The sequence below is a fragment of the Megascapheus bottae genome, chromosome 10, assembly GCF_031878675.1.
Source record: "Megascapheus bottae isolate mThoBot1 chromosome 10, mThoBot2.hap1, whole genome shotgun sequence".
NCBI lineage: Eukaryota > Metazoa > Chordata > Mammalia > Rodentia > Geomyidae > Megascapheus > Megascapheus bottae.
Window position 1 is genome coordinate 26325009 of NC_143518.1, and position 25406 is coordinate 26350414.

A 25406-nucleotide genomic window follows, 5' to 3' on the forward strand; every position below is an offset into this window, starting at 1 on the left:
GAACCTGCTTCCATTTAGAGGTTTAGATTTCTGATATCATGCATTAGAGATTTGTGTCCTGACAACAAAATTTCTTTTCTTTTTAACAATGATTCTTTGAATAATTGGAAATATCTTATACTTGTTTAATATGAGGATCGGAAATTTATGTATGGAATTTATGGGCATTTGGTGACATGGAAGAAGAACATTACATTACCATTATGTTATAGTTTTTTAGAAATGTAAGACAACGGACTCAAAAACCAATTATATACATAAGTTAGGCACTGGTGACCCACACCTGTAATCCTAGTTATTCAGTTGGCTGAGATGGAAGTGATTGTGGTTAGAAGCCAGAACAAGCAAAAAAGTCTGTGAGACCCATCACCAATTAGCCAATAAAATGCTGACTAGAGGCATAGCTCAAGTGGTAGAGTGCCAGTCATGAGCTGGAAAGCTAAATGAGAGTACTAGGCCTTGAGTTCAAGCCCTGAAACTGGTACACACACATACAAAGAGTGAAAGAAAGAAAGAAAGAAGAGAAAAGAAAAGCAGTCATACCAAAATAAATGTTAGACGATTATCTCAGTAGATACAGAAAAAGTTACCACATTCAATGCTACTTCATTATCCAAAAATAACTGTCAGTCTGCTATGAGTAGACGGGGATCTCCCTTCATTGGCTTCATTTGACTATGTTTTTTTTTTTTTGGCCAGTATTGGGGCTTGAACTCAGGCTGGGGCACTATCCTTGAACTTAAAATCAAGGCTAGAGCTCTACCACTTGAGCAATAGTACCACTTCCAGATTTTTCTGTGCTAGGCAAGCACTTTACCATGCAACACTCATTCTCCCCACCCAAAGATTTCTTTATTGAGATTAAGTAACTGCATATATTTCATAGTACTGTGACATAATTTTCTTAGCTAACAAAATATACATATTTAACATTCACATGGATAAACCTTATCACCAAGCTTACGAATAACGAAAAATTCAAAAACCTCAAGTTTTACATAAAAATGTTCAACTCTTGGAACCTTAACAATAAAACTATTTCTTCTAGATCAGGTGATATGTACATTTCTTTCCTTTTGCTAGGTATCAATCGTTCTTTCTTTCTCTCTCCCTCCCTCCACCTCCCACCATCAGCCATGAATTGCTCACTTCCATTTCATCAATGTCCAGTGCAGTGGATGGGCTTAAGTGTATTTGTTCTAAAGTTGATAAAACTTGAAACTGAAGTGACAGTGCCTAAGACTGACCATTCCAATAAACGATGAGTAAGTTATAGTCTCAAACTCACAAAGGATGCTCAGAAAAACAGCATGAAGAATTCTTTATGCATTTGTTGGAATTGCAGAAATGTAGGGGCTACTGTTTGCCTCCGATCTGCCCAGTCTAGAGGTAAGACAATTGCTTGAACTCTGTGGACAGGGCAGAATGGATACAAGAATCCATCAGAACTAGCTTATGGTGTGACAAAGGATGCTTGAATTTCCCAGGATTTTTGGGCACCCCGAAGTAGGAAATCATACCAGGTTGTTTTTCATGGCACACCAATTGAGAGATTAGGTCTAATAGGGTGGTAGACCACAGAAATCAGTAGCAAAAGGGGAAGTTGTGTTGGTCATCTAGAGGAGACATGACCTATGTATAAGGAACTGTAGGCAGAAGATCCCTAGTGATGGACGTCATCTTTGAAAAAAGCCACAAAACCACCGCAAGAAGGAAAGAATTGACATTTAGAAGGTCCCTCACAGACAGGATACCTGTGACCAAGTATAACTGTACACTGAAAAATTATCTTTCCTTACCTTATCACTTCTTATTCACCCTATTTCAATCGTGAAAGGTCCCAGAGCATTAGCCAGGAATGAAGTGAGAAGGTGGAACTAGAATTAAATAGGAATCTTTCACTCCCCCTCCTCTAGCTTTGCTCATTTTAGGTTTCTAGACCTGAAGATGGCCACAGCTTAGCGAAGTTTTCAATTTGATTACAATAGTTTTATTTATTAGTCTCAGCATAATCTTTTAATACCCAGAAACAGAGATAACTAAAGTTTATCAAGTCTAAAGTGTTTATTTTTTTATGATGATTCAACCTTCCTTCCCTCCCCCACCCTCCCTCCTTCCCTTCCTTCCTCCCTTCCTCCCCCTTTTCTTTTCTTTCTTTCCTTCCTTCCTTCCTTCCTTCCTTCCTTCCTTCCTTCCTTCCTTCCTTCCTTCCTTCCTTCTCTCTCTCTCTCTCTCTCTCTCTCTCTCTCTCTCTCTCTCTCTCTTTCTTTCTTTCTTCTTGCCAGTTCTGGGGCTTGAACTCAGGTCCTGGGCACTGTCCTTGAGCTTTCTCAAGGTTAGTGCTCTACTACTTGAGCCTCAGCACCATTTCTGGCTTTTTCTGTGTATGTGGTACCTAGTAATTGAACCAAGGGCTTCATGGATGCTAGGCAAGCACTAGGTCACCCTTCGAGCCCCTTTATTTTCATATATTACTTGAAAAAGAAAAAAAATCCTCTTACTTAAGATTATAAAATGCCAGAAATCGATTTTTAGGTGGGAAATGTTGAAAGGAAAAAGAATTAGTCATTGTAGAGTAGATGAATGTTGTTTTAATCCAAGAGTGGTTGGAAAAAAAATCTATCAAATCTGCCTGAAATTTTAACTGGGAATGAGTGCATGAATTAATATAGAACTTTTATTCTTTTGTGTGGATTTGTTTGTCAGTCCTGGGTCTTGAACTAAGGTCCTGGACACTGTCCTTGAGCTTTCTCAAGGTAAGTCCTCTTCCACTTGAGCCACAGGACCACTTCCAGCTTTTATCTGTGTATGTATTACCAAGGAATTGAACCCAGAGCTTCGTAGTATGTTAAGCATCACTCTACCACTAGGCCACCCTGGTGACCCCTTATTTTGATTTTTTTTTTTGCCAGTCCTGGGCTTGGGCTCAGGGCTTAAGCACTGTCCTTGGACTTTCTCAAGGCTAGCACTCTACCACTTGAGCCTCAGCACCACTTCCGGCTTTTTACTATGAATGTGGGGTACTGAGGAATTGAACCCGGGTCTTCGTGCATGCTAGGCAAGCACTCTACCACTAGGCCAAACTCCCAGCCCCCCCCTTATTTTGATTTTTTAAATAATTCCAATGAATAATTTTAATATTTCATTTTTTCATTTTTTGTTATAAAGGTGATGTACAGAGGAGTTACAGCTATATAAGTCAGGTAATGAGTACATTTATTTTATTTACATTTTCATCACCTATTACTCTTTTTTTTCCCCATGTACATGGTACTGAGGAATCGATCCCAGGTCTTCGTATATGCTAGGCAAACACTCTACCAATAGGTCCTATTCCCAGCCCAATACTCTTTTTTATCTTCCCCTTTCAAAAACAGTTTGAATGGATTTCATTACGCTATTTCCATGCACGTATGTATTCAGTCATATTCAACCTCATCACTCTGTCTCTTTTGTTTCCATTCCTCCAACAGTCTGCCTTCTATATTCATGCCTTAATTTTACTTAAAGTCTAGATCCCACATATGAAAGAAAACATGGTTTTGACTGACTGAGATGAGTACATTTCTTTTTGGACACTGTCACCCCTTCACTTGCTCTCTCCGTATAGAACTTTTAAAGTACTAAAACTTTTACAGGAACTACAAAAAGTGGAAATAGTATCCCATAGTGTCCAGCTGGTTTAATAAGCTGGTAAAAAAATGTCAATTTTCAACCTAACCTCAAGCAAATGGGTACATAGAGGCCAAATAGCTTTTTACAAATGTCCAGACAGAAAAAGCGGTCTAGCTTCTTGAAAGTTAATTTATAAGTTTATCTTCCCCAATTTATACACATCTAATCTTCCGCAGAAAGGTTTAAATGAACTCCCTGAATGCTGTTTAAAGTGCCCAATTTCCTTGGTTGGGATTGTAAATTGGGATCTATAAAAATATTGAAAGATGGGTTATTCTCATAATTTATGGAAGCAAATAGAAAGGAAATTTTCTGAAATTATAGGTATTTTGAAAGTTGTACACATCTTTCTGCCTCCCTACCCCCAGCCCTTTCAATAACATGTAGACTAATTAAAGATAATCTTGCCTGCATGATTTTCAGATGTGTAGATGAACTAAAAAGATACTTTTTCATTTCTTGGGGAAATTACTCTACAATCCCTTAATCTTTGGGTCTCACATGTATCAATCTTGACTTAAAATCAGACATCTAAACAGATATTAAAGTATGTCCAAAAATTGTTTGACACCCACTTCTTGAGGACAAGATACGGTACTTAGTTCCTTCTCCCCTTGAGTGAGGGATGGATAAAGTGATTTAATTTTACTGAAAACAATCTGGAAGAGATGACAATGTGTGACTTCTGACCCTGGGTTAAAGAAGCCTATGCTTTATTTTCCTTCTATCCTTGATTGCTTGATTTGGCACTACTCTAACAGAACACTGGGCATTATATTGATTTTATTCATTGAGGGCAGAAGAGAAGCCATCTCATTTTACTTTCAGAAGCACTGACTATAAAGTGTAGAAACATGAATGCCTTTAGCATTCCTGTACTCACTGATTAGCACAATCTAGGTCCATTTGGACAGTGAGGCAGTTTCTCCACAGTTACAAAGATTAAAGCTTGACTAAGAATATTTGGGGAAATCCCCAAATTAAGAAAATCCCTTTGTGACAAGTAAGTACCCCAGAGACCTTTGAGACTCTACTAAAAGCTGATAAAGTACAAGCTCACCAGGATTTTTCTTGTCTTCTCAGAATGACTTAGGATTTCTGATTCTGAGGATTACAGTTCAAAGCCAGCCTAGGCAGAAAAGTCCTGTGACACTTTTATTTTCGATTAGCCACTCAAAAACCAGAAGGGGAACTGTAGCTCAAGTGGTAGAGCACTAGCCCTGAGCACAAAGAGGCTCAGGGACAGCACTTGGGCCTGAGTTCAATGTCTGTAACCAACCAAAAAAATACTGAAAATGTTAATTTATTCAAGTACAGTAGTTACAGTCCCTCTTTCTTCTGATTCAGATCAGAACATATGTCTGATTCATACCTTTGCCTCATATTAATGTAGTCCACTCTGTTTAGTACATGATATATCTCTGTCCACCCTTTCACTTTCAGCCAACACATGTTTGAGATTCCTTGTAGATAACCTCTCTCTTTTTACCAGATTTCTCTGGAACTGTGATTCCACATGTGGTCCCACATTCTCAGCCTCCCCCATAACTGAGCTGGCATTTTTGAGCCATTGCATCCCGAGATTGTTGAGATGTGGTCTTATGAGCTTTTTATTTTCTCTCAATTTCTTTTTTTTTCGTCTTGAAACTAATTGTTACTGAATATAGTAGCTCTCAGACAGACTTGTGATTATAGTCAAGTCATAGAATATATTTTGGAGAACATTTGAGCCTTACTGAAATCAGCAACAAATTATGACAAGTTTCGGTACCTTTCTCTCTTTTAGAAATATAATTCAGGAGTGAGATGATGGTAACAGATGAGTATAAGCATGTTTTATTTTATTTAAAATGCCCAGGAGTGGGATTGCTGTGTCATAGGGAAGCTCTATGATTAATCTTTGGAGTAACCTCCATACTGCTTTCCAGAATGGTTGACACTGCCAATAATTTTTTTCATATATTTTTATTGTAATTAATAGAAGGGTTACATTATATTCCCCAGATAGAAGGTGCATTACTTCAGAAACATTGATACCCTTTCTCATGTCTTGGTCCCCATTTCATCCCCCCACCCTCGCCCCTCATTGCCAATAAATTTTTTAAAAATGTTCAAAAAGATAAAATAAAACAAGTAAGAATAATACAAGAAGTCTGCATGGCAAAGGACATAGCTAGCAAGTTAAATAGAAAGCCCATAGAGTGGGAGAAAATCTTCACTAGCCATACAACAAAAAGGGCCTCATATCTAAAATATACCTACAGCTCAAAAAATTGAATCTCTGAAAAAGAAATCCTCAAAGAAACAACCACCCCATTAGGGTGGGCTAAAGACTTAGAGAGCTATTTCTCTGAAGAAGAAGTAAGAATGGCTATAGACACATGAAGAAATGCTCGACATCTCTGGACATAAAAGAAATGCAAATCAAAACGACTTTGAGATTTCACCTCACTCCAGTTAGAATGGCCATGATCAAGAAACCTAATAACAACAGATGCTGGAGGGGATGTGGCCAGGAGGGATCACTACTACACTGTTGGTGGGAGTGCAAACTCATTCAACCACTATGGAAAGAAGTATGGTGGTTCCTCAAAAGACTAAACATAGAGCTCCCCTATGACCCAGCTATCCCACTACTTGGCATTTACCCAATTGTCCAGAAACAAGGACATACGAAAGCTATGAGCTCAAAGATGTTCATTGCAGCATTGCTGTGGGGAGCTGCGAGGGCCGCGCCTTAAAGATGGCACCGGTTTCCGCCTTCCGCCATCCCGACGGCGAGTGCTCTCTGTGAAAAACAACTCCTTATATGGCTAAGTTTTGGCTTCTGGCTTGCTTCCGCGTAGTTGGCCCTATCGGCATCTCCCACGTGGCTTTTCAGGATTGGCCAGGCGGAGGTCTTATAAGACCGGAGATAGTCCCGGGAGGAGGAGAAGAAAAAGGAAGAAGGAGAAAAGAAGAAGCTTGTTAAGGGTTCTTGAATAAACCACTTGGAGAAGAATCCTGTGTCGCGTCTTCCTTGCTGGTCGAGGCGGAAGCGACAAGTGGTGGCCCATACGGGGAGCCATTCTACGGAGGATTCAGAACTCCTTGTGGTCAGGGCAGTGCACCGGAAAGTTCCCAGGTAAATGGGAATCCGCGATCAAAGTGGGCATAGTTCGGGGCTCTACTCTGTAGATAAGAGAGAGAGCGGCAACCCGGGGAGAAACAAAGATAAAAGAAGAGTGAAAGCGTAACAAAGTGAAAAAATTTTCTTAACTGAACATGGGCGCCACGACGTCACATCCAATTTTTCTGGCCCTCGATGAACTATTGCATTCTAAGGGGCTGAAACTAAGAAAGGGTACACTGCAAGGATTTCTTAATGAGTGTGAAACTGTGGCTCCCTGGTTTATTGTATCAGGGAACCTTACAGTAGCTTCTTGGGATAAATTAGGGAAGGATTTGGACTTTGCTTATGAGCAAGGCACGTTAAAAGCTGGAGTTAGAACCATTTGGAAAATGATTAGGGGGTGTCTAGGGAAACCTGAAGGAAAAATATAGGCTGAAATTGCTCACAGGGAAAGAGAAAAAAGACAAAGGGAAAGACACAGGGAGAAAGAGAAAGAAAACTCCTCAAAGACTAAACCAGTGAATGTGTGAATGTGTGTGAAAGAGATTTTAATCATTCCCAGATCACCTCCGAAGCGCGGGTCACTTCGGGAGGAACCTCGCGGAAGGCGAGGCAATGTCCCAGGAAGGGAGGAACCTCGCAGGAGTCTCTGGCCAGAGCAGTAGGGCGAGGCCTATTTTCTATTTTTGAAGAGATTTTAGAATAGAACCAAGTGGGTTCAGACTGAAACGACCGCAAATGTGTGTATGAAAGGTAACTGTGAATGTGTGTATGAAAGGGAACGAATGTGTGTAAAGAGATTTTAGAATAGAACCAAATGGGTTCAGACTGGAACAACCGCGAATGTGTGTGTGAATGGTAAATCTAAGTCTATACGGGAGTAAACAGTTTAAGAACAGGTGTAAATCTAAATCTAGGTCTATACGGGAGTAAACAGTTTAAGAACAGGTGAAAAGCGCAGACTTGAGAAAGAGAATTAAGTGGTAGTGATCTAGAAAGCCTGTGCTCGGGTTCAGAATAGTTGAAAACAGGCTAAAGCTTTTTTAAAGTCCCTGACAAAAATATAGAGACGACGCCCCTGAGTCAGCTTGAAGAAGTTACAGAAAATGGATCTTCGCCCATAACCCCCTTAAAATGAAGGGACCAGAGTCATTTTTGGACAGTAGTTTAAAACAAAAAGGGAGGGACTGGAAGACTCCTAACTCTTCCATTGCCCTGCTATTCCCTATGGCTTGTGTGAATGTTGTTTTCTAAGTTAATGTTGGAATGTTTCCCTATTTTCTCTGTTGTAGTCAGAGCCACTCAGTATACTAGTGCCTGGACAGGCGGAGGAGAATGCTTTCTCGCTCATCAGTAAAAAAAGACTTTGGTGTTTTCCTGCCCTTACTGCTGCGAGTATTGTCCTTGCCACTGTGGTTCCTACAGAGAATGCTTTGAATGTGAGGACTGGAATTGTTATGTGCACAAATGACAATATTCTAACTTTGGGTTATTGTTATCTTGATCAGTTTTGGGATTGATCAGTTTGGATTTATTTTTATGTGCTATAATTGTGTAACAAATGTGGTGTATAATAACTTTACATATGCTGCAAATTTATCTAAACAATTATCAAGTTATCTTTTAGGAAATTGGGCTGGAGAATTTGATGTATTAATGATGCAGTTGCGGACTGCCATTACGAGTGTGAATTCTACCCGGGTTGATGAAGCTCTGCTGCAGGACGTTTCTTCCTGGATCCTGTCGGCAGTGGGGCACCTGAAAGAGTGGGCGGGAATGGGATCATTAATGGGATTTCTGGCCATAGTTATCCTGTTATGCCTGTGACGTATTTGCTGCATGAGGAGCCTCCAGCATCGGAACATGGCTATGTTGGTCCAAGCTTTTACTGCCATAGAAGCAGGACAGTCCCCCTATGTGTGGCTTGCCACACTTAAAGAGTAAGCGCAGGATGCGAGGCAAGCGCACTGCACTTGGGAATCGCTTCCCGGCGTGAGCCCCAAGAAGAGCATGTCAGGGTGCATGTGGGTTGATGCCCAAAATCCCACCTCTGTAAAAAGGCATCGGACAGGTCTGGTAGTCCTTGGGAAAGGTACCGCCCAGGTGAAGACCAGTGCACGGTCCTGAACAACAATTTTTAGCAGAGCCCTGACCTCTACTCTTGCCTGCTGCTTAATAAATAAAAAAGGGGGAGCTGTGGGGAGCTGCGAGGGCCGCGCCTTAAAGATGGCGCCGGTTTCCGCCTTCCGCCATCCCGACAGCAAGTGCTCTCTGTGAAAAACAACTCCTTATATGGCTAAGTTTTGGCTTCTGGCTTGCTTCCGCGTAGTTGGCCCTATCGACATCTCCCACGTGGCTTTTCAGGATTGGCCAGGCAGAGGTCTTATAAGACCGGGGATAGTCCCGGGAGGAGGAGAAGAAAAAGGAAGAAGGAGAAAAGAAGAAGCTTGTTAAGGGTTCCTGAATAAACCACTTGGAGAAGAATCCTGTGTCGCGTCTTCCTTGCTGGTCGAGGCGGAAGCGACAGCTTACCATAGCTAAAATCTGGAACCAACTCAGATGCCCCTCAGTTGATGATTGGATCAACAAGATGTGGTACTGATACACAGTGGAATTCTATGCTGGCATCAGAAAGAATGACATCACCCCATTTGTAAGGAAATGGAAACACTTGGAAAGAAATCATCTTAAGTGAAGTAAGCCTGACTCAAGGGAGCATAGACTTTATTGTTTCCCTCATTGGTAATAATTATTACATGTCTAGCTCAAAAGCTATGTACAAAAGGTCATACAGGATGACTATGTAAAATGAACTCTAGGATATGGAAACAAGAGGTTTATCTTTGTGATTGTTGTTCTTAATATACTATGTGCAGTTATTTCTTTTCTCCTTTTTTGCTCCTTATGGTTAATTTCATGTGGTTAATGTATCTGACTTTGTTACCTGGTATATTGTATAGATGTTTGTTTATTTGAAATAGGGACAGAAGGGGGAAAATAATAGGATTGGGAGGGGCTGGTAGGGGAGGAAAGGGGGACAAAAACACGAGAAGGGGTATCAATGTTCAAGAAGTAATGCACCTACTACCTGATGAATGTAACTGTAACCCTCTATATATTATCCCGACAATAAAATACAGCAATAAAAGAATAATGAAAGCAGGTAAATAAAATTAGACTAGTTTTAGCAATGAATACTTACTATTCACTATTATCAGGGAGGAATTTTACATAAATAGCCTCTACTAAATATACAGCTCTCAGATTTTAGAAAAAAATGAATTTAAATGTAAGATTAACTTTTTATAAAACATTAAGTATGTGGCAGCAAAGTGTTTGTTAACTTTGCGCATGCCTATGGATTGTCCTGAGTGGACTCAGGGCCTGCCCCATGTAGCTCTGGCTTGTGTAGAGAATTATTTGCCATCTTTTTCCTAGGCCCTAGTTGGCAAGGGCCAGGTAATGGTACTTAGTCATTGAAGTAAGGTAGGAGTGATTACTGAATGGAGTTTAGAGCCAAAGAAACAGCAAAATAATCTGACTCTCATAGACCGATGGCATTGGCAATTGATCATGGTGTTTCTAGAAATGAAGTTCATGGGATTCTACTACATTCTTATTTGATGTGTGTAAGTAGGAAATTTCTAGAACAAATGAACCCAAGTTCAACCTGAATCAAAAAAACAGGGAATCATGACCTCCTAGTTAACTCCCAGATTTGAATGGAGGAAAGTCTGGTGAAAATTTGTGCTGTTTCTTTCCCCAGATCAGCCTCAAAGAGCCCTATAAATTTTTCCCCAAATAACCTTGCATTAAGAAGAAGGCGAGGGCCAGGAGTTTGGCCTAGTGGTAGAATGTTTGCCTAGCATGCACAAAGACCTGGTTTGATTCCTCAATTCCACATACATAGAAAAAAGCCGGAAGTGCCTCATGACCTCCCTGTCCCCCCCAAAGAAGCAAGAGGCTTGTATTATGTAGTTTTTTTGGTCTTTTTCCCCTTTTCATTTCTCTTACTTTTCTGTACCTTGTGTCTTGTATATAAGATTATTCAATATGTGGAAGGGAAAAGGAATCACAGAACCGGCAAGGATGAACTAATGCAACATTGATACTCACTTGGCAGTATGTTTGAGATGAACCTTACAGCTTGTGGGGGTAGTAGGGAGGGGTAAGTGCAAGAAAACGAGAGATGGGGTAACAGTGTTGAAAACCAAATGTATTCATTACCTTATTTATGTAACTGTAACCTCCTTGATCATCACCTTTTCAATGAGAAAATTTCCCATTTTTCTATGTTAATGAATTCTTGTGAGGGATTAGTAATGTGTGGGGGTCAAGATACCTTTTAAGATGAGGGATTACTAGTGCACTACCTGCAACTGGTATAGAGCTCCAATGTCAATGGGCTTTCTTTGTGTCTTGGAGGTAACCTATTCCTCATTTAGGCATATTATTTCCATTCATTTACATATGGTCCCCTGAATTGCTAGTTTTGAGTGAGACTCAGAACAAATAAAGCTTTGTTATAATTTCAGGCTGTGGAAGAAAAACCATTGCACAGCTCAGCAAACCCAGTGGTGTTTGAGGTGCTACTGATAAGAGAGAGAGCCTGCGTACATCATTTGACCAACACTTACAAATAGGCTGTGGCCTAGGTCCTTAGAATTTGGGAGCAAAGCACAGATGTTTTCTGAAGATACTTGTCTTTTTTTAAAGAGGTACCTCTTGGCTTGCTACTGGATCTTTTTTTCATATAATTTTTATTGCAATTAATAGAAGAGTTACATTATATTCACCAGATAGAAGGTGTATTACTTCACAAACATTGATACCCTTTCTTATGTCTTGGTCCCCATTTCCCTCCCTCCACCCCCACCCTCATCTAGTTTTCCCCCTTCCCTATCCTATTTCAAATAAGCAAATACACATATATACAATATACCATATAACAAGGTAAAATGCTGTAATGATATGAGATAACCAAGGGACAGCAAAAGAGATGAGAGATAACATAGAACATTAAGGACAACAATCACTCATTATATGACTTGTTTCTATATCTTGGAGGTCCTTTCATTTAGCATCATACTATATGGCCTTATGTGTCTAGGTTTTGTTCTATTGTAAATCTCTGTTAGGAGAGCCCAAGATTTCTACTGATTAAGACAAATGAGGGAGACTATTGGGCCTATGATCCTTTGAGTCTGGATTACTTCATTTAATATGACTTTTTCCAAGTCTTTCCATTTCCTTACAAATGGGGTGATGTCATTCTTTCTGATAGCAGCATAGAATTCCATTGTGTATAAATACCACATCTTGTTGATCCACTCATCAACTGAGGGGCATCTGGGTTGGTTCATAACTTTGCTATGGTAAATAGTGCTGCAATGAACATTGTGCTAGTGGATTTATGATGTCCTTGTTTCTGGACCATTGAGTAAATGCCAAGGAGTGGAATTGCTGGGTCATAGGGGAGATCTATGTTTAGTCTTTTGAGGAACCACCATACTGCTTTCCATAGTGGTTGAATGAGTTTACATTCCCACCACCAGTGTAGTAGTGATCCCTTCTGGCCACATCCCTGCCAGCATCTGTTGTTATTAGATTTCTTGACCAAGGCCATTCTAACTGGAGTGAGGTGGAATCTCAGATTTTGATTTGAATTTCTTTTATGACCAGAGATGTCGAGCATTTCTTCATGTGTCTATAGGCCATTCTTATTTGTTCTTCAGAGAAGACTCTCTTTAAGTCTTTGTCCCATCTTTTAAAGGGATGGTTGTTTCTTTGGAGATTAGTTTTGGAGTGATTCAATTTTTTTAGCTGTTGATATATTTTAGATATGAGGCCTTTGTCTGTTGTATGGTTGCTATTGGATCTTAGTAGAAATTAAATGGTTTACTATGAGCTACTTTGAAACCATGCAACCTGACTCTCCCATCTTGAACTGGGTGTTAACTGACTCACCAAATCATAAAGTTGGGCAAAAGTGAAGCTCAAATGTTCCTAGTGTCAACTTCTGTGGCTTTTCCTTCCAATTTTGTACCATAGCCTCATGATAAGCTGAATATAATGTATCTTGATCAAGGTCATCCCCTTTCAACATTCTCACCCATCTCTCCAGTCCCCACCCTGCCTTAACTTTGTAGGATAGACACTAGATTTCCTTCTCCTCTTGAAAGGGTAGGGTGAATGGAATTTTTCTGAGCAATGGAAGATTGACTTTGTTAGTTTTAACAGGCTGACTCATGATATAGCATTTGGCAGTAGAGAGGAGTGAAATGACACAGGATATGAGAGAGATGGCCATGTGATTTGAGGGTTTGGGCTTTGAGCCATAGTGCTATCAGCCTGACCTCTGGAAGGCAGTGCTGGAAACTGAGTTCAACCATACAAGGTAACAATTACTTGTGTAAAGAACTCACAATCAAACCGTGGGTGAGCTCCTCTGGGGAGCTGTCTGGGGACTGCCAAATGTGGGAGGAAGAGAATGCTTCCTGACTTACTGGAGTAGAGGACAACACAAACTTCAAGTTTGGAACTCTTCTCCATCTTTTTCTGCTTCTCCCTTTTGGTGTTTCTGATTTATATCCTTATTATGATGTAATAAAACTGGAATAAGAGATGTGTTCTTCTGAGTTCTGTAGGTTGTTCTAGAAAAATATTAAATCTGAAGGGGTCATGGATACCCTCAAATCTTTAGCCAGTTGATCAGAAGGGAGGAATGGCTTGGGAATCCCTGTGCTTGCAACTAGTGTCTGAGATAAAAAAAAGTCTTGCCAAGGATTGTGCCCTGAATTTGTGAAGTTTAGTCTAACTGCAATGCCTGTTCTTCAGTTAATTCTGTTAAAGCGTATGAATAAACCGTTCTGCTTCATTTCTTTCTGTGCAGATGCTGTATATCTAAAGCCACAGAGATGCTAAGAATGTGATTCAAAAAGGAATGAATAGATTAACCTTGGAATCCCTACCATACTGTGCTTTGTGGAATTACTTTTGTGGAAATTAACATGAAAACACGGGCGCAAAGGAATTATTTGAAATAGACTAGGATAACCCTTGAGAGACAGAGGTTCTTTCTAAAGGTTTTTTTGGTGTGTGTGTGTGTGGTGAGGGTACTTATACTAGAGCTTGAACTCAAGACCTGGGCCACTATCTTTTAAAATTTTTTTTTATTTTTGGGGTAATGTATAGAGGGGTTATGGTTACATTCACAGGTAGCAGGTGCATTACTTCTCACACATTGATACCCCTTCTCATGTTTTTGTTCCCATTTCCCTCCCTCCTCCCAATCACCTTGTTTTCACCCATTCTCTTTCCTATTTCAAACAAACAAATAAATGTAAATATAATATACGAGGTAACAAAGAAACAGTAACAATATGAGATTAATCAAAGGGCAAAAAAAGAAAAGAGAAATAACAGTACATTAAGAACAACAATCACAGAAGATAAAGCTCTTATTTCCATATCCTAGAGATCCTTTCATTTAGTTTCATTATATAATATGACTTTATGTATTTAGGTTTTGAGCTATTGTAATCCTCTGCTAGGAAAGTCCTGGGTGTGTACTAATTATTACAAATGAGGGAAATCCTTGAGCCTATGTTCCTTTGAGTCCTTTGAGTTCAATTAATATGATGTTTTCCAAGTCTTTCCATTTCCTTACAAATGGGGCGATGTCATTCTTTCTGATGGCAGCATGGAACTCCATTGAGTATAAATACCACATCTTCTTGATCCAATCATCTGGACTGGTTCCAGAGAAGCATCTGGGTTGGTTCCAGATCTTCACAATGGTAAATAGTGCTGCAATGAACATCATTGTGCTAGTGGCTTTAGTGTATCCTTGTGTATGGCATTTGGCCAAATGCCCAGGAGTGGAATTGCTGAGTCATAGGGGAGCTCTATACTGCTTTCCATAGTGGTTGATCGAGTTTACACTCCATTAACAGTGTAGTAGTGATCCCTCCTGGCCACATCCCCTCCAGCATCTGTTGTTATTAGATTTCTTGATCATGGCCATTCTAACTGGAGTGGGGTGGAATCTTGAAGTTGTTTTGATTTGATTTGGCCAGAGATATAGAGCATCTCTTCATGTGTCTATATGCCATTTTTATTTCCTCTCTAGAGAAATCTCTTTTTAAGTCTTTGTCCCATCTTTTAAAGGGATGGTTGTTTCTTTGAAGATTTGTTTTGGAGACATTCTATTTTTTTAGCTGTAGATACATTTTCGACATGAGGCCTTTGTCTGGTGTATAACTAGTGAAGATCTTCTCCCACTCTGTGTGCTTTCTATTTAACTTGCTAGCTATGTCCTTTGCCATACAGAAGCTCTACAGTTTAATGCTGTCCTCCTATCAAATGAATCTAATGTGTTGAAGCCCCTAATAACCATATGTGGCTTTGTAATTATTTTGTTCTAGTCTGAGACTTGGACTTAGTGTCTGAACATTTGCCCTGAGCTTTTTTGCTCAGGGTTCGCCTTCCACTTGAGCCACAATTCTACTTCCAGCTTTTTGCTGATTAACTAGAGAGAAGAGACTCACCTGCCCAGGCTGGCTTCAAATGCTAACCCTTGGATCTCAGCCTCCTGAGCAGGATTACAAGTGCTAGCCGTGGGCACCTGGAAAAGGACTCAATATTTTGAGAGAGGGATTCTAGGAGATTAAGTTTATAAGAAGGCAGGACCATGGGGTCTTCATGATGGGACTAGTGCCATCCCAATAGACATCACAGTTTCTCATAGTTACACGAAAACAAAGCAAGTACAAGGTCATGAGTTCAGATCCCAGTACCAACTCCCACACACTCACATACCCACATATGGTAAAAGATAGAGAGAAATCATAGAATACAAAAGCAAGTAACTCCCATGCCTGGAAATCATGTGTATATAAGACACAGTTCTATGTTTAACTTCTACTTCATAGCAACTATCAGTATAATCATCATATTAAAGATGGTAATGCTGTAAATCTGATGCAAGATGATTAAGTTATAAATTGCACTGAAAATTCATTTAAACTTTATTAACGTGCTAAAATGATCCAAGCTAAATTAGTTTAAAATTTTGCATGGAATGAAGTCAATAAGAATTACCAATCAAGCCAACTAAAATAAAAACTCATCTAAGTTAAGAGATACTGTAAGGTCAGGTGCTTAGCTGTGTTGATGGACATGAAATGGCCAAATATGGACATACTGATTATCAGCTTTTAAGTGTTCACAACATAAGGAAGTATGCTCAGTACTAAACTCATGAGAAATAAATGAGTATTGGATGATTTAAGAGTTTCAGAATCTTGGTATGATCCTGAGTTATCATCACGTGCTTTGTGGGAACCACCGTCATCCAACATTCATTGAGTGCCTGGTGCTCTCTTAGTCCTCACAAAATCTGTGAAGCAGATGCCACTATAATCTCCATTTTGCTAAGGATTTGAAAAGTTGATTCAAGGGGTTTCTATGAAGTGGTTTTGTCATTGGTAAGGCCGGTAGTTGTGGGATCCAGGTGTATAGGCTTGATCTCTGGGGAGGTGAGGCGTTGTGAAATGAGTGGGTAGACTCTGGCTGTTTCCTGGCAGTTAAGAGTGCTCTGCCCTAGTCATCCTACTGCCTTTAAAATCCAGCTGATCTTTGCTCTTTCCTGGGTCCACCCACCTTGTGGTATGAGACATGTAGTATGGGACATGAGTGACATCACAGAGAACGCGATGGGCAAACAACCAGAACATCAAGAGTACAACTCTTTCCTGTGCAGAGACCTCACATTCTGATAATGTGAGGGAGGCCCTTAGAGATGAACAAAAGATTTCTCTTGATCAGAACTATGTTTCTGACCTTTTTTTCTCCTTTGTTATCCTCTTATCTTTTAATTTACACTGTTGTCAAGGTGCTCCTTCTAAAAAAATGATTACATAATGCTTTAAAGCCCTCCAGTACCTTGCTATTTGCATAAGCTTTAACTTGTCACAAGTCACTCTGTGATTGCCTCACATCTACTACCTCCCTTCTCTCATCTCTGTCACTGACTGGAACAAGAAGGAAGATAGGTGGCAAAGTTGTATTATTTTTGCACAAACATTATCTAAGTAGCAATTAATGTCTGAGAGAGAAAAAAAAGGCTTTTCCATCCAGTACTTCAATATGGGTGTTAATATATGGATTAAGAAATTTTATTTAAGCCAACACTACTGCTAACAATTTCAGCAAATTTACATTTGGCACATCTTAGGAAGAGGTTGGTAGTTTGGAGTAAAGTGAACATTTGAATGAGGAGGAAAATAAGAATATTTCCAATAAAATATTCTAAAATTTATATTAAAATATAAAAATTATCAGCAAAAATGTTTTATTTCTATAAAACTATGGACAGGGATTTTAATCTTTCTTCTACTACAGAGTTTTAGAAACTTGAAGAATAACAAAATATTGCCTTTATTGCCTTTGTAGTTGTACAAGAAAAAGGTTTTCAACTCAACATGTCAGGTTTTTTAATGTTTAATAGCATGTTTTATTTCTACATGATATAGAGAAAACTCAGAGCACAGTTTATGCTCATATAGAGCCATATACTACTGGTGTTAATAATTACTTTGACAATTTCTAATTACTGTGCATCTGATAAATGCCCAAAGCCAGCAAGCACTTATTGAGCTTCCATTAGAGACAAGATGATGCTTTCGATTTTACTGTGATCTTCTTTTACCTTTGTCTTGCCCTTGTGACACCTAGCAAGAGTTATTACTGATGTCCAGGTTATGAGTTCAGTAAGTCACCATGTCTTGGCTCTCCTCGATTTACTTGATATCAGCCTCTTTCTGAAGCATCCTTACTAATGTCTTACTTGTGGTCTCCTGTGTAGCATCTAATCCTTCGATCTCTTCTTATAGTAAAGTTGTTGTTCCTTTCCAGTGGCATTGCCATGTGTCCTACCTACATTGCCCTGCCCTGTTCTGGGTGTCCTGTCTCTGTATTTCACTCAATGAACAATTTAGAGTTTTCAGTTGGCAGCTGATCTACTAGTGGAGGCCATGATGCTGTTTCTTGCACTGCCAATAGTTCAAACAGCTCAGAGTTCCCTCCTTCTGATAGTTAGATTTCTTCTCCTGTCTACCCTGAAAGTACGTGTCAGTGTCTGTGTCACCATTAGGAAGAGGCATGGCAGCCTCCTGGCTGCTTTTCCTCCTCCTCTGCTTGAGGCTCTTGGCCACACTCAGGCAGTAGCGAGGCATGTAAAAGTTGGACTCTCAGAAGAATGGGATTAAACTTTAAGGAAAAATAAGTTCTCGAGAATCAAAAATACCGTAAATAGAAAATTGCTTTCTTTCCCAATGTTGACAAAATATGCCCTTAATGGTCTCTAAAACCACCAAATAAAGAGAGGAATAATTACTTCATCTTGCCGAGGGCAATGATCTCTGAAATTGGATAAAATAAAACAGACAGATCAGCTGGTCTAACCACCATCATCCTGCTGGAAATTCACAGGAAAATACCTTCAGAGGGAGATGGAATTCTCCTAATACCGGAATCCAACTCTCTAATTTCAGGTGTACATACACTGAAGTTCATGGACTAATATTAATAATGCCATGGCTTTAATAGAAAATTTAACCTGCATATATCTGTAAAAATAGCTCATTGAACTATTAACTACTGCTTAACTAGGAGAAACTAGGAATTTCTTTTAACAGGAATAGATGAAAATAATTTAAAATTTTACTTTTCTGATAAATTTCACTCTAATGACTGCAAAAAAGGTTTTCAATTCAACATGTCAGTTTTTGAGTGGAATACAACTTGATCAATGTCACCCTTTCATTGTTCTTCTGCATCTCTCTCAAGCCCATCCAACCTTAAATTACCTGGTTCCATTTTCACATATGTACATTGAATATTATGACTGTATTCTCCTACCTTTTCCCTTTTTTTAAAAAAATATTTTTTATTGTAATTAATAAAAAGGTTACATGATATTTGCCAGATAGAAGGTGCATTAATTCATATACATTGATACTCTTTCACATGTCTTGGTCCCCATTACCCTACCCCCAACCCCCATCTTGGTTTTCCCCCCTTCCCTATCCAATTTCAAATAACCAAATACAAATATATCCAATATATCAGATAACAAAGTGAGATACTGTAACAATATGAGATAACCAAGGGACAGCAAAAGAGATGAGAGATAACATAGTACATTAATGACAACAATCATTCATTATATGGCTTTTGTTTCAATATCCTGGAGGTCCTTTCAATTAGCTTCACACTATATGGCCTTATGTATCAAGGTTTTGCTCTATTGCAAATCTCTGTTAGTAGAGCCCAAGGTTTCTACTGGTTATGACAAATGAGGGAAGCCATTGAGCCTAAATTCCTTTGAGTCTGGCTTACTTCACTTAACATGATTTTTTCTAAGACTTTCCATTTCCTAACAAATGGGGCGATGTCATTCTTTCTGACAGCAGCATAGAATTCCATTGTGTACAAATACCACATCTTGTTGATCCATTCATCAACTGAGGGACATCTAGGTTGGTTCCATATCTTTGCTATGGTGAATAATACTGCAGTGAACATTGTTGTGCTAGTGGATTTAGTATGCCCTAATTTCTGGATGGTTGGGGTAAATGCCAAGTAATGGAATTGCTGGGTCATAGGGGAGCTCTGTGTTTAATCTTTTGAGGAACTGCCATACTGCTTTCCATAGTGGTTGAATGAGTTTGCACTCCCACCAACAGTGTAGTAGGGATCCCTCCTGGCCACATCCCCTCCAGCATCTGTTGTTATTAGCTTTCCTGATCCTGGCCATTCTAACTGGAGTGAGGTGGAATCTTAGCGTTGTTTTGATTTGCATTTCTTTTATGACCAGAGATGTTGAGCATTTCTTCATGTGTCTATAGGACATTTTTGTTTCTTCTTCAAAGGAGACTCTCTTTAATAAGTCTTTGGCCCATTTTTTTTAATGGGATGGTTGTTACTTTGGAGATTAGTTTTGGAGTGATTCAATGTTTTGAGCTGTTGATATATTTTAGATATGAGGCCTTTGTCTGCTGTATGGTTGGTGAAGATCTTCTCCCACTCTGTAGACTTCCTAATTAATTTACTAGCTATGTCCTTTGCCATACAAAAGCTCTGCAGTTTAATGCAGTCCCACTTATCCAGTCTTTCTCTGATTTGTTGTGATTCTTGGTCCTTATTAAGAAAGTTTCGACCTGTGCCAAGGAGGCCTAGTGTATCTCCTATGCCTTCTTGTAAAGTTTTCAGTGTATCAGCTTTTACCTCCAGGTCTTTGATCCATTTGGAGTTAATTGTAGTGCAGGGTGACAAAGAAGGATCCAACTTTAGTTTTCTGCAGGTGCTTAACCAGTTCTGCCAGCACCACTTGTTGAAGAGGCTATCTTTCTTCCATTCTATTTTTTTGGCTCCCTTGTCAAAGATTAGGTGGCCATAGGTCTCTGGTTTAATATCTGGGTCCTCAGTTCTATTCCATTGGTCTTCAGGCCTGTTCTTGTGCCAGTACCAAGCTGTTTCGATGATTATAGCTCTGTAATAGAGTCTAAAGTTTGGTATTGAAATTCCTCCTGCACTGTTCTTTCTGCTAAGAAGTGTTTTTATTATTCCATATGAAATTTTGGATTGCCTCTTCTATATCTTTGAAGAATGACATTGGGATATTGATGGGTATTGCATTGAATTTATAGATAGCCCTTGGCAAGATTGTCATTTTCACCATGTTGATTCTTCCAATCCAGGAGCATTGGAGGTTTTTCCATTTCCTTAGTTCTGCTTTAATTTCCTTTTTCAGGGTTTTAAAGTTTTCATAAAAAATGTCCTTTGCATTCTTAGTTAAGATAATTCCTAGGCCCTTTTTTTCTTTGAGGCTATTGCGAAAGGAGTTGCTTTCCTGATTGTTGCCTCATTCCTCTCACTGTTGGCATAGAGGAAGGCAGTTGATTTTTGAGGGTTAATTTTATAGCCTGTTACCCTTCCAAAGTTTTGAATCAGCTCAAGGAGCTGTCTCCTACCTTTTCTTTTCTTTCTTTTTTTTTTGTGAGTCATGTGTTTGCCTAGCATGTGTGAAGCCCTGGGTTATATTGCTCAGCACCATATACACAGAAAAAGCTGAAAGTGTTGCTGTGGCTCAAGTGCTAGAGTGGTAGCCTTGAGCAAAAGAAATTCTAGGAGAATATCCAGACCCTGAGTTCAAGCCCCAGGATTGGCAAAAAAGAAAGAAAGAAAATAAATAAGGTACAAAATCATATAAGAACATTTAAAAGAAGAGATGCATTTGATGTGCTATTTATTGCAAAACAGACACTTTGATATGAAATTCTGAAAAAAATCTGAAGTTACACAATGAGTATACAAGTAATATACATGCTCTACTTTTTGATATTGTAACATCATTTTTTTGAAAGTGCTCTTTTCTTTTCATGATATAAAGTTAATAAATTAAAAAAAACAAACAAAAAAAAGAAGAGATGCTTTGATCTGAGTTAGAGTGAAATCTTTTTATTTTGCCTACCCCATTCCTCTTCTCTTACATAGGCACTGAAGGTTGTAAAATTTAGCTATCACGTTATTGATGTAGTCTAATCCATTCTAGTAAGCATGTAAAATTTACGTCATGTGAGATGTATCTTAGTATACTGAAGGCTTTCTAAAGTAATATGGGAAAGTGAATATTCAATCATACAGGAACAGAAAGAAATATTACATTCTATAAGGATTTTGTAGACACATTCACAGTAATTTATAAGTATATCTACAATAGACACGTATTTTTCATAGTACATAATAGTTCATTATGTACACACAAAAGATCACCTGGGCACTTGTGTCATCTTGTCACTTACAGAAGACTTAACACTTATGTTTCTATGTTCATCTCTGGCCCAGAGCTCCTGTTTCACTAGGACTAGCTGTGGATGACACCCACATATACTCAGCCCTTTTCCTTCTGACCATGTCATATCAGACATGAGACTCATTCCCAAGACAAAATAAGTCATCTATTTTTATCTCCAATGTTTATGTGTAATTTTATTATTATAGCTTCTCAAATGACAAATAATTCTGCTAATTACATTGTCTCCATAGTTCACTGAAACTCTTAATTCCAATGTTTAGTCTCTGTTTCTAATATGTAAATATTTACCAGAAGACATGGCTTTTACAGGGCTGGTAAAAATAAATCATGCTACCCTGCTCCTTTCCTACAAGAAATCATATCAGGTCACTGACATATTGGAAGTTACAAATGGCTGCTTGGGGGTCTGGAAAACTCCCAATCACTTAATCAGACTCATTTTATTGAGCCCACTCTGAGGAGACAGAGACATGATTAAAATCGCACTGGAGTAGAAGGGGACAAAACAGAGGGATCACAATGCCGCCTCATGACAAAGTAGGAGAATAGTGGTGATAGGGATCTGGGAAGAGTGGGAAGTTCTTGAGATCCTCTAGAATGTGGGTGTCATAAGTGAGAAGAGAGAGAGACAGAGAGAGAGAGAGACAGAGAGAGAGAGAGAGAGAGAGAGAGAGAGAGAGAGAGGGGGAGAGAGAGAGGGGGAGAGAGAGAGAGAGAGGGAGGGAGGGAGGGAGAGAGAGAGAGACACGCTACCAGCGTGATGGCATAGTAGTGGTAAAAGGAAGATGACAGGAAAATAGTAATAATAAAAAGGGGCAGTCCTGATATAAAAAGGAAAGATGTTTGTTGAGAGGTAGCGTTGATTAGATTTGCTGAGCTGTGATTCAGGAGTGGTTAGGCGGCTAATTCTTTTCATTTTTCTGATTAGGAGTTGCTGTTAAGGGTTCAAAAGGCATACATACAGCAGAGACAAGAATGGTTGCTGTGTGCTTCTCTGCTTTTGCTTCCTGCATTTTGGAGTCTTCATTCTGCCTTTTCCTTCCTATGAAATAAATCGTTGCCAAATTAAAACAAAATTCAACCAGTTTATTTAATATGATAAATTGGGGGTGGATAGATGATAGTTAAGGGAAAGAAGGTGAAACTAAATTTCTTTGGTCCCTGAATTTATCTAGGCCTTTGTTCTCCAAAAGTCTCAAGAGAACAGAACCCTACAAACTATAGAGAGATTATCTCTACTGCCTTTCACTGTGATATATTTGCTCTCCCTATTGAGTATTCAAAGTTAATGCTATTAGTTTTGTGAACTAACTTGGGTTGGTAGGCTTCTGTTCTGTTTTGGAATGACTATAGGTATGGCTCCTAAGCAAATCTGGCATATTAGCTATTGGAAATAAAACAGTGATAAAAGTTGGGGGGCGGATAAGAACATCATACATCTTGAATGTCAAAAATTGATATTTGAGACCCCACTTAATTGTTCAGTGAATTTAAAATTATAGTTCCTATCTTAGAGATAAGGTCAAGGGAAGCTCAAAATATTCTTAGTGAAAAACAGTGCCATACACAGGTGGCAGATTTGAAATTTACATTGGATGCTCACTGTTTTGTCTTATACCTCCATGGGTTTATCCAGATCATCTTGCACCCTTCTTGAATTTTCAAGTTAGAAGACTGAAGTCCTCAGAGAGGAATTGCTTTGTGTTGTTCTGTATCCGCAGGTAATGGCAAAATTGAGATAGAAACTGGAATGCAATGGATCTTGTTATTCTGTTTTGTTTCTACAGTTGCAAAGTTAGATTGTAATTATTTGGCCTTCATTTAAAAATATTAGTAATATATTCATAAATTGGTCCTTTTTTCTTCAGAAACTATGACATTTAGGAGTAAATAGTTGTATATTTTCTCCTTATCAATTCTTAAAATTTATGAGTCAAGAAAATTAAGTTTGAAAATTGGCCATATTCATGAATTTATCCTTTGTACAGTCTCTTTGTGTCCATCTTAGTAAAGTATACTACTTTAAAATCTTTTGTCAGTAGTATTTTCCTATGTCATAATGACAGTAGCAATTGCTTCATTTATGTATTTCAGATTCTATTACAAATTCCAATGCCATATGTTCATTGTTTAACTTCCTTTTTGTTTGGCTGCCCCAAAGGATGAAACTCAGAGGTCAGCACAAGATATTTCATAATATCTTTCCTTCTAGATTTTCTAGCCTCATCATAACAGCTTGTACTAGCCATTCCTTTTGAAGTTATTAGTGGTTATAAGTAGAGATCCTCAGAGCTCACTCACAGCTGGGAGTTTCTAGGCACTTGATATGTAATATAAGAGGACTAGGAATCACAGGATGAATATGAGGCACTGTTGACAGGTGCTTCTCATACAGAAATCTGTAGATAGAAGTGATACTCTAGGAAGATGAGAGTTTTAGAAGCTGAGACTGGGGACCATTTGGCAGTCTCAAAGGAGACGTACACTTTAATAGGTACTGGAGAATGGATGGTTGGTTGTAAGATCAGCTACGTGGCTTCTGCTTAGTTTCAGCCTGAATTTACATTTCATTGGAAAGAAATGTTTTTTTTTCTTCTCAAAATCCTAGTGATGTTCTTTACCAAGGACGAAACAATCCAAAAATTCATATGAAACAATGAAAGACCTAGAATAGCCAAAGCAATTCTAGGCAAAAAAAGCAATATGGGTGATATCACAATACCAGACCTCAAACTCTACTATAGAGATATCATAGCAAAAACAGCTTGGCATTGCACAAAAATAAACCCTGAATCAATGGAATAGATTAGAATAAACCATATATTTATGATTATTTGATATTTAATAAGGGAGCCAAAGATACACAGTGGAAAAAATAGCCTTTTCAATAATTGGTGGCTGGGAAAACTGGGCAGCCATATGCAGAAATCTGCAAGTGGATACTTGTTTGTTACCATGCACTACTATAACTTCAAAGTAGATCAAAGACCTTAACATCAGAACTGCTTTGAAATTGCTTCAAGAGAGAGTGGGAGAAACATTAGAACTTATAGGTATGGATAGAACTTTCTTGACAAGAGTCCCAGGGGTCCCATAAATAGGAGAGAGATTTGGCAAGTGAGACTACATCAAAATAAAAAGCTTCTGCCCAGCTAAGGACATAGCTACTACATAAAGAGATCCAACAAACTGGGAGAAGATCTTTACCAGCAATACTTCAGACAAAGGCCCCAAATCCAATATGCACAAGAAGCTCAAGAAACTAACCCCTCCTAAACTTAATAAACCAACCACTTAATGGGCGAGAGAGCTAAGGGGAGACTTCTCAGAAGAGGTAAGAATGGCAAAGAAGCACATGAGGAAATATTCATCATCCCTGGCCCTAAAGGAAATGCAAATCAAAACAACTCTGAGATTCCATCTAACCCCAGTTAGACTGACCAGCATTTTGAATACAAATAACAATAAATGCTGGTGGGGATGTGGAAAAATGGAAACCTACTGAACTGTTGATGGGAATGTAAACTAGTACAACCACACTAGACAGCAGTCTGGAAGTTTCTCAATAAACTAAACATAGGCCTTCCCTACCATCCAGCTATATCACTCCTGGGCAGCTATCCTGAAAATCATAACCCAGGATATGATAAATATACTTGTACATCCATGTACATTGCTGCACTATTCACAACAGCCAAGCTATGGAAACAGCCCAGATGCCCTATAATAGATGAGGGA

The 25406-nt window shown here is 38.9% G+C and overlaps 1 protein-coding gene and 1 long non-coding RNA gene across 4 annotated transcripts in view; both read left to right on the plus strand.

Annotated features, from left to right (window-relative positions):
• Positions 1–25406, plus strand: part of Tnfsf4 (TNF superfamily member 4) — a 95913-nt gene that overhangs the window by 30797 nt on the left and 39710 nt on the right. The gene's annotated exons all lie outside the window — the stretch shown is intronic.
• Positions 7550–7947, plus strand: LOC150057761 (uncharacterized). Its single transcript, XR_016536784.1, has 2 exons — positions 7550–7655; positions 7705–7947. It is a non-coding gene; the product is annotated as an uncharacterized LOC150057761 (long non-coding RNA).